We start from the raw sequence: 11,750 nt of genomic DNA, 5'->3' as shown, positions 1-11,750 counted from the left end.
GCAACCAATTCAAATAGGCTCAAAAATCTCACAGGTTTTGTGTGTTCAAGCTCTAAACCATGTTCCAATATAATATTTCTTCAAACAAGTGTAACAAAAATTTTATTCAAATTAGTGAAATACTTTAAAAGATTTCTTGAAAAAGAAAATATTACTTTAACCAAGTGGTAAAATATGCAAAAATCAAACAAATATGCAATTAATCATGCAAATGCAACAATGAACAAACAAATAAAATAAAAATTTTGGTGTTGAGTCAGGAAATAACTAACCCATGGAGATCGGTATCGACCTCCCCACACTTAAAGATTGCACCGTCCTCGGTGCATGCTAAGATGTGCAAGTGGACGGATTGCTTCAACTGATGCTCTTCTCATCAAGGAATGTGCGTAGGAACTTGTTTGTCTCTCCCATTAAGAAGCTTTTCCTCTCCCTTTGTGGTGGCCATCCTGAAAGAAGAGGGAAAAGAAAAAGTAACCCCAAAAAAAAATAGAAAATAAATAAATAAAATGTGGATGTTAGTGCCAGATAATAAGGGTCTCAATTACATGGTAGCTACAACATGCAAGTGAGAAAACAATAGAAGTACATGGCAGATCAAGAGTGCAAAAATTTGCAACAATGGGAGGGGAGAGTGGGTAATGAAAGACAATGTAAGTTCGTGGCAATGCAAATGAAGTGCAAGTATTATAAAAGATTGGCATTGGCAGATAATTAATATCATCCCACAGTGTAAAACAAGTTATTAAGCACCAAAGTAATTCAAGAAAAGATGTAACAGTTGAATAAGAACTTTTGAACACCAAAATTAATAAATTTTAAAAAAATAAAAATATGCAATGAATGAAAGTATGCAAATAAATAAAATAGAATGGGAGTGAGAGAAAATAAGAGAGGAAGAAGAAAGAAATAAGAAAAGATAAGAGAATAAGGATTCGAAGAAGAAAAGATAAGAAAATTGGCACTAATCTGGATAGGTTGTGCTGGCGACGCGGTCACGTGGATGACGCGGTCGCGTGGTGCGCAATAAGGTTAGGCGACGCAGACGCGTGGGGCACGCGAATGCGTGACTTGATTTGTGCTGGTGGCGCAAGTGCAGCCTCGCAGTCGCACAACTCTTGGTTCAAAACTTAGTATTGCCAAAATCCTGGCTGACGCGATCGCGTGAGGGACGCGATCGCGTGAGTGGCCATCATGGGGATATGACGTGGACGCATGGGGCACGCGTTCGCGTGGTGAGGCTTGGGCTTTCAGCACGATTCCAGCCTAACTCCAGCTCAACTTTCGGCCATGCACCCTTTGACGTCGAAATCCAGGTCACGCGGCCGCGTGGGGCACGCGATCGCGTGGGAGGCCAGTATTCCCCTGCGACGCGGACGCGTCAGCGACGCGGTCGCGTGGGGTGATTTGTGCCATTTTCACGCCTCCAGCGCTGCTCCTGTGTAACTTTCTGTTCAATTTATTTTTCTCTCATCTCCTTGCGACGCGGACGCGTCACTGATGCGGTCGCGTCGCATGCTCGCCTTTTTTTTTTTGTTATAATCTGAAAAATGCAGAATGCAGTGTTAATATGAATGTGATGCAAAACTCCAGGTTCAATATAACAAAATAAAATAAAATTCAAAAACAAATAAAACTAAGTAATGAAAAGGGAACGATCATACCATGGTAGGTTGTCTCCCATCTAGCACTTTTAGTTAACGTCCTTAAGTTGGACATTTGGTGAGCTTCCTGTTATGGTGGCTTGTGCTTGTATTCATCCAAGAATCCCCACCAGTGTTTGTACTTCCAGTAACCTCCGGGGTCCCAAACTAGGCGCAGAAAGCCTTCAAGTAAGTTAAAGCAAGTGACCAGGCCCCAAGAGTGCTGATTTCTAGATTGAATTCCAGGGTCCCAGACCTTGCCTTTGCACCCGTCTTTTGGTTGAGCAATATTGTTCCATCCGGGTGGCAAGCAGTCTGAATTCTCACGTAAGCGGCCAAACAACTTCCTAGACCCATTCAGTTGAGCTTTACACTAACCTTTGCGTTTAAACTTAAAGCTTCCAACCATAATGAACCTTGCAGGACAATTCTTACCACTGGCCATCTTCCTCTTACTCTTAATGCCACAAAGAGCTCTAAGTTGACCATCCGTCTCCAGTAGCCCATATTCAAGTGGGATTAGAAAGCTAAGGGATATGAATTTTACCCACTTGAATGTTGTGAAGGATGATGGCAACTTAGGGGGAGGGGTTTCCAACAATTTTGGCAAGGTAATTTCAAGCTCCACTCCCTTGTGCTCTTCCTTGACATCTTCTACCTCTTGATCAACCTCTACAAAATCTTCAACCATGATCTGCCTTGGAGGTTGTACGCTCTTCTCATCATCAACATCAAACACTGTGGAAGGAGGCTCTGTGACTGGACTTTCCAATGGAGGTACAGCATCTCTTAAGTCTGCAACCACTTCTTCCTTTTTAATAATTGCTGCTTTGTCCAGTTGTTTAAGTATAAAATCGTACTCATCCTCGATGTTTTTCTTTCTATGACAACTCCTTTCAACTATTCTTTCATCTTCAAGGGTCTCTCCTACCCTTACCCGTAGGGCCTCCTCTAGCTCTTTATGAAGTATGGATTCGCGAAGATGATTCCTTCTTTCCTGTTCCATATCAATAGCATAATTGGGATCATCTTGCTCTTGGATTGATGGATGTGGGTGCTCTTCTATGGAGGGTGGTGATGGGATGAAAAGATCATTATGTGGTTGAAAAGGAAGTGCACTAGAGCTTGAGGGTTGATTGTTGAAGGTATTTGGTGGTCTGATTTAGGCGACGAGAGCTTGTATAGTAGAGTTTAGATTGGCAAGTGCTTTCTCTATGGAGGTTTGGGGTGGATCTATGTATGGTTCATTTGGTTCATAAGGTGGTTGGTATAGTGGATGTGGGTTAGGGTCATATGGAGGTGAATGGTGGAAAGGGGCTTGTGAGTATGGTGGTCCAAAGTCATGTTGAGGAAAGGGTTCATAGGCATATGGTGGTGGTTGTTGATAGTTCACTGGAGGTGGTTGTTGCCATGAGGGTTGATCAAATCCTTGTGGCTCCTCCCATCTTCGATTGTTCCAACCTTGATGCCTGTTCTCATTGTAATTTCTTCTTCCTGCAACATTATTGTAACCAGACTCATAGCCAAAGGGGTGAGAGTTCATAGTAGTAAATAAAAATTAAAAATGAAAATAAAAATAAATTTAAATTAAAAGGTTATTTAAATTTTGAATTTGAAAATTAAATTTTGAAATTTGAATTTTAAATTTTGAAAATTTTTAAATTTGAATTTTGAAATTTGATTTTTGAAATAAGATAAGATAAGATAAAAATTTTAAAAATAAAAATCAATAACCTCTTAATTTATGAAAAAGCAAAAATAAAAACAAAACTAAAAATAAATAAACAAGCAAAAATAAAAAAATATATTTACAATAACCAATAATAAGGCACACATTTGTAATTCCCCGGCAACGGCGCCATTTTGACGTTAGGATTTTTGCCAGTAAAGAATGTCATAAAAACAGTCGCGTTGTAGATATAGTCTCTAAACCGACAAGAATCCCTTCGTACAAACGTTTTGGTTGTCACAAGTAACAAACCCCTTTTAAATTGATAACCGAGTATTCAAACCTCGGGTCGTCTTCTCAAGGAATTGCAGGGAAGTATGTTCTTGTTATTGGTTATGAAGATTGTAAATTGGGGGGTTTTGGAAGTAAGGTGGGAATATGTTATATGACAAGTAAAATAAAATAATAATAATAAAATCTCTTGGAAAGGTATAAAAACTGGAATTCCTATCCTAGTTATCCTTATCAGGTGTGAAGAGAATTGGGTTTTAATCCCACTTTGTTAACCTTTAATTATGAAGGTAAATCAAGTGGACTGATTAGCTTGATTCTCAAGTCCTAGTTAACTCCTGTGGAGAGACTAGTGTTAGAGCAAGTTTAGTTCAAGCAGAATCTGCCAATTTCAATCACTTGCTGAGTTTGATAACTCAAGTATTACCAATCACTTGACCAAAGCCAAAAGGGAGAAAAATATCTAAATTAAATTGAAAGCAATCTTAAACAGAGCAAAGCAATCTTAACTCTGAAAATACCTCAAATAATATTAAATAAAATATGCGGATCTTAACATGAAAAGTTCATAAGCCAATTGGGCAACATATCTAATACAAGCATTGCAGCATCTGAAAGTAAAAAGAGAATTATAAAGTAAAAAGAATGTTGAACCTGGGATTGAGAGTCACTCCTAAAACTAAGAGAAATCCTAAATCCTAATCCTAAGAGAGAGGAGAGAACCTCTCTCTCTAAAACTACATCTAAAACATGAAAAGTGAATTGTGAGAGCCTCTCATGAATGGATGCAGTCCCCCACTTTATAGCCTCTAATATGTGTTTTCTGGGCCGCAAACTGGGTCAAAAACAGTCCAGAATTCGCTGGTTTTGAATTCAACTGCACTGATTTCCGTCACTGCGACGCGGTCGTGTCGCCTAGCGTTAGAGGAACTATATCATATTATATATTAAATCGAAACCCCGGATGTTAGCTTTCCAACGCAACTGAAACCGCATCGTTTGGACCTCTGTAGCTAAAGTTATAGCCGTTTGAGTGTAGAGAGGTCAGGCTGGACAGCTTAGCAATTTCTCCAACTTCTTGCATTCCTTCCACTTTTGCATGCTTTCTTCCTATCCTCCAAGCCATTCCTGCCTTATAATATCTGAAAACACTTAACACACATATCAAGGCATCTAATGGTAATAAGAGAGGATTAATAATAAGCAAATATAAGATCAAAGAAGCATGTTTTCAATCAAAGCACATAATTAAGAAGGCAAATGTAAAACCATGCAAATAGTATGAATAAGTGGGTAAAGAGTAGATAAAAACCACTCAATTGAGCACAAGATAAACCATAAAATAGTGGTTTATCATATATTCCAATGTGGCACGCGATTGGAACACACACACCGGCCGGATATCACGGCAATCACACCCTAAAGGCAATTCACAGTTTAAAGCTTCACGACTTATTGCTCAAGTTGCAAATATAAAATAGAGAAATGCAAACAACTTCAAGCAAGCACCAAAAAGGGAATTGTCAATTGTTCATCCTCAAGAAGTGGTAATCACACATACAATGTTCTTCATTGGAAGCCCAAAAGATGTTTGATCAAGACATCATCAAAAGTTGAACATTCGTAGAGTGGTTACTCAATTTAAATTCTACGATGAACAATGAAACTTAGGTTACACTAACACAATGCATTACAACCAAAATTTCACATCAACAAACAAGGAAATGCATTGGTGATTTCAATTTCTACCATCAAAAGCCATAATAGAAGTTGCACCGTTCATACAATATTCCTAACAAGAGATAAATTGAACACATATGATGGCCAAGTCATATGAATCAACCAAAATGTTCATTGAGGTATTTTATCGAACATGTGGTATGCAATGTGCAAGTTCATCACAATTAAGCTCAAATTTGATCATAACCAACCCAACAATCAAGCAACAACACTTTACAATACAAAGAAACAACAAAGAAAGCAGCTAATTAAGTTTAAGCAACATAAAAGAGATGAAAGCAATTGCAAAAATATTAACATAAATAGAAAGGAAAAGCAAGAACCTAAGATATAAAGGTTGAAAAGGACAAGAACTAGGGAGGAATAATGGCACTCCTTATAGCCACTGCGAAATCACGGTGTTAGGGTTCAACGAAAAAAGAAGCACCGGAAAAGAGAACTCACCGGTGGTGGATAGAGAAAAGAGAAGGAAAAAAAAGAAAGAAAAGAGAAGAGGAGTAAGAGAAAGAGAGAGAGAAATGTCGCCGGCGGAGGCCGGCACCAGGGACCGGCGGAGCTGGGCAGAGAAGAGAGAGAGTAGCTATGAAGAATAGAAGAAAAGAGAGGAGCTGCCTCTCAACAGGGCAGGTTGCCCCTGTTAACGTCCAGAACACGATGTGTGCGGGCACACAGGGGCCTGTGCGGACGCACAAAGACGAAAACTTAGAAGGGGTGCGAACGCATACAGCATGCGATCGCTGCAACCAGAGAGGTTGCATAAATACGTGCGGACGCACAAAGACGTGCGACCGCACAGACAGGTTTTTTTTTACACACTTGAGGACAGAATCATGTGTGCGTGTGCACACACAGGTCCGTGCGCATGCACAGAGGCCAAAATAGGGAGGTTGAGCACGCGCACAAGCTATTCCCTCGCTCCCACCAGAGGGGTCTGCAAGTGGTGTGCGGGCGCACACGTCTGTGCGGCCGCACAGATGAAGTATGAGAGGGGATGTGTGCGTACGCACGCAGCTGTGTGCATGCATAGATCAAAGAAAATAGGGCAGCACGCACACACAAGCTGTGTTGGCGTTGCGACCAGAGGGCATATTAAGTCGTGTGCGGACGCACAAGTGCGTGCGACCGCACAGGTGGCGAAAAACACAGTTTTGTGTGCACGCACAGATGCCTTGTTTCGGAAAATTTTTTTCTCTTCAAAACTAAGGTTCCTAGCCTTAGCATATCAACATACCAACCCCAAATCATTCAAACAAGCACAATTTCATGGTCCACAAGTAATTTAACTTATTCACCTCAAAATCATCAAACCAAACCTAAGCTACTTATTATATCACAAGAAAGCAAATAATTCAAAAGGCTATAAACAAGAGATAAAATTGGAACAAAGTTACCATGGTGGGGTGTCTCCCACTGAGCACTTTGGTTTAGAGTCCTAAGTTTGACTTGCATGGCTTCATTTGTCACTTGAAAACTTCACCAAGGAGGAAAATCTCTAACTCCTTGGCATTCTTGGGTTGAGTGTGATAAAGCTTCACCCTATGACCATTAACTCTGAACTTAATTCCATTGGTAGGGTGAATCACTTCCATTACCCCATAAGATTTGACATCTACCACCTTAAACGGCCCGTCCCATCTTGATCTCAATTTTTCGGGCATCAATTGCAACCTTGAATTGTACACAAGCACTTCATCACCTATCTTGAAGTTCTTCCTCCTAATATTCTGGTCATGGAATGCTGAAAGATGCAGAGGATTGATGGTTTAGAGGTTATAAAAACTCTTGTTGTGAGTATAGTTACTAAACCAAGCAATCAACCTTTCTTACAAACGTGTTGGGTGTCACAAGTAACAAACCCCTTAAAAATTGTTAACCGAGTATTCAAACCTCGGGTCGTCTTCTCAAGGAACTGCGAGGAAGTATGTTCTTATTATTGGCTATAAAGGTTGTAATCAGGGTTTAGAAGGTGAGAAGCAAGTAATTTAAATGACGAGTGAATTAAATGGCAAGTAAAAATAAATAATAACTGTAAAACAACTTTTGGCAAGATAAGGGAAATTAGAAGTCCAACTTAGTTATCCTTCTCAACAATAATGAGAGTTGTATCTTAATTCCACTTGGTCAACCTTTAACAGAGCAAAGGAAAGTTAAGGGACTAATTAAATTGACCTTTGAATCCTAATTATTTCCTAAGAAAAGGTTGGGATTAATTAAGTTCAACTCAAGTAGCAAGGTAACGATTATCAATTATGTTAAGTTTAATAACTGTTGAGTTACTAAATTCTAAACCAAAACCAAAAGGGGAAAAGTAAATTGCTGAAATAATAAAAGTGTCCTCAGATGGGAAGCAATGGCAACTTAAATCAAAGAGAAGAATCATAAACTGAAAATACCTCAAATTATCATTAATTCAATTAGAAATCTGTAACATGGAATAATTCGTAAATTATAATAATCAATTCAAATGTTGGAATAAATAAATAGAAGTAATACTAAAAGAACATTAAACCTGGATCCAGAGTTACTCCTAAAACAAGAAGAAATCCTAAATCCTAAAAGAGAGAGAGAGAAGATCTCCCTCTCAACTAAATCTAAATCATTGAAAGGTGAAAATATGCGAGCCCTCTTCTGAATGGAAGCATTCCCACACTTTATAACCTCTGGTCTATGCTGTCTGTACTTGGATCTGGGTCAAAAAGGGCTTCAGAATTCGCTGGGGGCGTATTCTGTAATTTTTGGTGCGTGGCCTCTGTCACGCATCCGTGTGGGTCACGCGGTCGCGTCATTCGGAGCTTTTCCTTGCCACCCGGTCGCGTCAGTCATGCGACCGCGTCATGTGTATTCTGCTTGGGGTGCGCGGTCGCGTCAGTCATGCGGCTGCGTCGTTGCTGATTCGTGCTTGGCACGCGATCGCGTCATCCATGCGATCGCGTGGATACCAGTTTCTTTAAGACTCCGTTTTACTTTCTCCCTCCATTTTAGTATGTTTTCTTTTTCATCCTTTAAGTCATTCTGCCTTAGAAAATCTGAAACTACTCAACACACTAATCACGGCATCGAATGGAAATAAAGGTAATTAAAATAATTAATTTTTAAAGCTTAGGAAACATGTTTTTCACAACATGACATAATAAGGAAGGGAAAGTAAAACCATGCAATTAATGTGAATAAGTAGGTGAAGAGTTGAATAAATCACTCTAATTAAGCACAAAAGAACTCATGAAATATGGGTTTATCAACCTCCCCACACTTAAACACTAGCATGTCCTCATGCTAAATCCAAGGTAAATAATTAAGGGTAAAGTGATGAAATGTTATGAAATGCAACCTATGCTAAATGCATCTACCTAATGAGTCATGCAATTCTAATTCATCCACTTATATATAAAGTTTACATGTAGCTAAGTTAATTCACATTCTCAAGGAGTTGTGTGTATATATATAGCCAACCCTTAAATAATAAAGCACTTTAGCAAATGAGATGGGAAAGAAAACATTGTACAAACTTGCAAAACAATTAGTAAATTTTAAGCACAGATATATGTTGGTGAGTTATTGAACCCTCACTGGATTTTGTGTTTACTCTCTAGTCACTCAGTGTTTATTGGGTTTATTCACTCTATTTTTCTTTTTATTCTTAATTTCTACAGCTTTGTTTTTCATCTAACTAATCAACAATTATATAATATAGTCATACCAAAAAGTCATGAGGTCTTAATTAAGGTTGTAATGGGGCCAAGGTAAAGGTAAGGATTTATGTATAGGGTTAAGTGAGCAAATAAGTGAATCCTTAATTAGACTAAGATCTCACCTAACATACACATCTAGTAAAATAAAATTTCCTTACCTAATTTCCCATAATTTCCCACTTATTGTTACATGCTCATGTTTCACTTTTTATTTTATTTTTTTTATTCCATGTGCATTGTTTTCATTGGGGAATTTCCTTTTTGTATTCCCTTTTATTTAGATGCTGAAAAATAACTCTCTTTTTTTTTTAATGCACATGATGATTAAATCACTTAGACTTTCTCATGAGCATGCTTCCCAAATTTTATTTTATTCTTTTTTACTTTTTCTACCCTTTTGTTTCTATTACCCATGTTCCCAAAAGGTCTTCCACATTTAACTCTATTCATAATTTTCTATCTTAAGCTAACTAAGGATTCACTTAGGATTTTTCTTTGTTTTTCTGCTTAAGGCTAGTAATTTGGCTAAATAGAATAAAGGGGTTTTAAAAGGCTCAAGGGGGTTAACAAGGGTGATGTAAAAGGTAGGCTGATTTGGGTGAGTGAGCTAAAATCAAATGATGGCCTCAATCATTCTCTTGGTATGTATCTATCCTATATTCTATAATTGGACATATAGATTAAAGCAAAGTAAAGAACATCAGAATAAAAAGAAATGTGACACACAGAAATGAAATTATGGTTTGAATGCAACCATACAATTTAAGCTCAAGACTCACAGGCTCTGTGTTCTCTAACTCAAGCATCATATATCATTCATATATTGTATGCAGGTTTAGTTAAAAATTCCCATTATTCTCTTGAAAAAAATTATTTAGGGTAGCTTTTAAATTTTTAATGTTCCTCCTTGATGAAATGATGTCAACTAACATGTAATGCTATATATACAAGGTGTGGGTTGTTTTGATTCTGTTAAAGTTTCTAGTTTACTTCCTTTTTATATTTTTCTATTTAAACTATACTATCTTATGCTAAAAAGGGTAAACTATACTAATTAATCCACTGATAAATCAGAATTGCAAACTAAACTAAATAACTAAACTAAACTAAATAACTAAAATATGAACAAAAAATGCAAAATGCAGAAAATAGAGTAAAATACACAAGTAGCAATGTATAAGTACTCAGAAAATAACAGTAAAAGAAAAAGAGGAAAATACAGAAAAAAATATCCAAAATAAAAGAAAAAGTATGTAGTGGTTCACCAAAATAAACGCCAGAGATGGCGACCTCCCCACACTTAAAACGAAGCATCGTCCTCGATGCTCAATCAAGCCTGGTGTGAAGGAGTGTCATCAATGGTAGGGATGGTAGCTGGGGTCTCCGTGGCGGTGGTGGGCTGAGGGTCTGGCTGCTGTGGAGGTGGTACGGACTGGAGTGGGATCTCCGGGTCTGCAGCCTCTATCTGGGGCATATCCTCCTGATGCGGGGCAGCCTGCTCTGTGGCTGCCTGCTGATGAGTCTCCGCCTGGGAATGAGGCTCCTCCTTGTGCTCATCCTCTGATGGCTCTGAAGGGGTGTCGGGCTCGGAGGGGATGTCGGCGCCCTGTCTGATCATCAGCTTCAGATGGGAATAGCGTCGCCTGCTGCGGCGCTCTAATCTCTCATACCGGCGCCTGTTACGGCGCTCCATCTGATCAAGCTGGCGGAATAGACGGTGCACGAGGCGATAGACTGGCTTAGAGGCGGGTGGAGGTGCAGTGGTGGCAGCAGGGGCAGCTGGGGCAGCTGTGGATGAAGAGGGTCCAGCAGACGGAGGGGCTGTCTCATCAGTAGCAGTGACAGGTGGTGGTTTGTAGCCCAAAGCAAGGAAGTTCCTGCTGTGCGAGATGATCTTCCTGTAGTCTGCTGCTGGGGGTCTCTCATCGGCATCCTCCCAAGGCACATCAGCCTGACGGCCTAGCCGTGTAACCAGGTAAGGAAAGGGGAGGGTGCCTCGTACGTGGGCCCTGGCCATATAATGCCGGATAAAACGAGGTAAGTATATGTCCTTACCCTCCAGCACACACCAAAGGAGGGTAATCATGGTAGCCGGGATCTCCGTCTCGTGAGTACTCGGCATCACAAAATTACTCAAGATCTGATGCCATAGCCGAGCCTCATCGTTTAAGTACACTCTCTTGATCCCTCTAGGCATAGTGGTGTTCTGACCCATCTCCCAAGGAACAGCAGGGTCGAGAGCTATCCGTGCCTTTACGGCATCCCACTCAAACTGCATCTGGCCCATGTCCTCCTCAGCCTGTGCAAAACTATCTGGCTGATCGGACTTGGCTGGGAGCTGGAGAATAGTCTCTATGGCTTCCTCTGTGACCAGAATTTGCTTTCCCCTCAGGTTCACTGCATCAAGGGTAGTAAGGTAGTAGTTGCAATAGAATTCCCTGACCCAAGATACATTGACCTCTGTCAGTGGTCTCTCCAGAAAGAACCAGCCCCTTTGCTTGATTTGCTCAGTAGTGTATTGTTGGAGGGCCTCTGGAATCTTCAAGGTACGTTCCAGGTATAGGTTTCTGGAGTTTGCAAAAGCCGGGTACTTCAGTTCACAGTACCGGTTTGCAAATTTTATAGGATCATCCGCAGGAAGCAGCTGGTTAGCTTTCTCCTGCTGTGTGAAGTTCTTCTCTCGCCATGAGGTATCGTGCATTAGAGAAATGATGGACT

This window comes from Arachis ipaensis, chromosome B9, assembly GCF_059453495.1.
Source record: "Arachis ipaensis isolate K30076 ecotype BB chromosome B9, ASM5945349v1, whole genome shotgun sequence".
Classification (NCBI taxonomy): Eukaryota; Viridiplantae; Streptophyta; class Magnoliopsida; order Fabales; family Fabaceae; genus Arachis; species Arachis ipaensis.
This window is presented reverse-complemented; position numbering follows the sequence as displayed.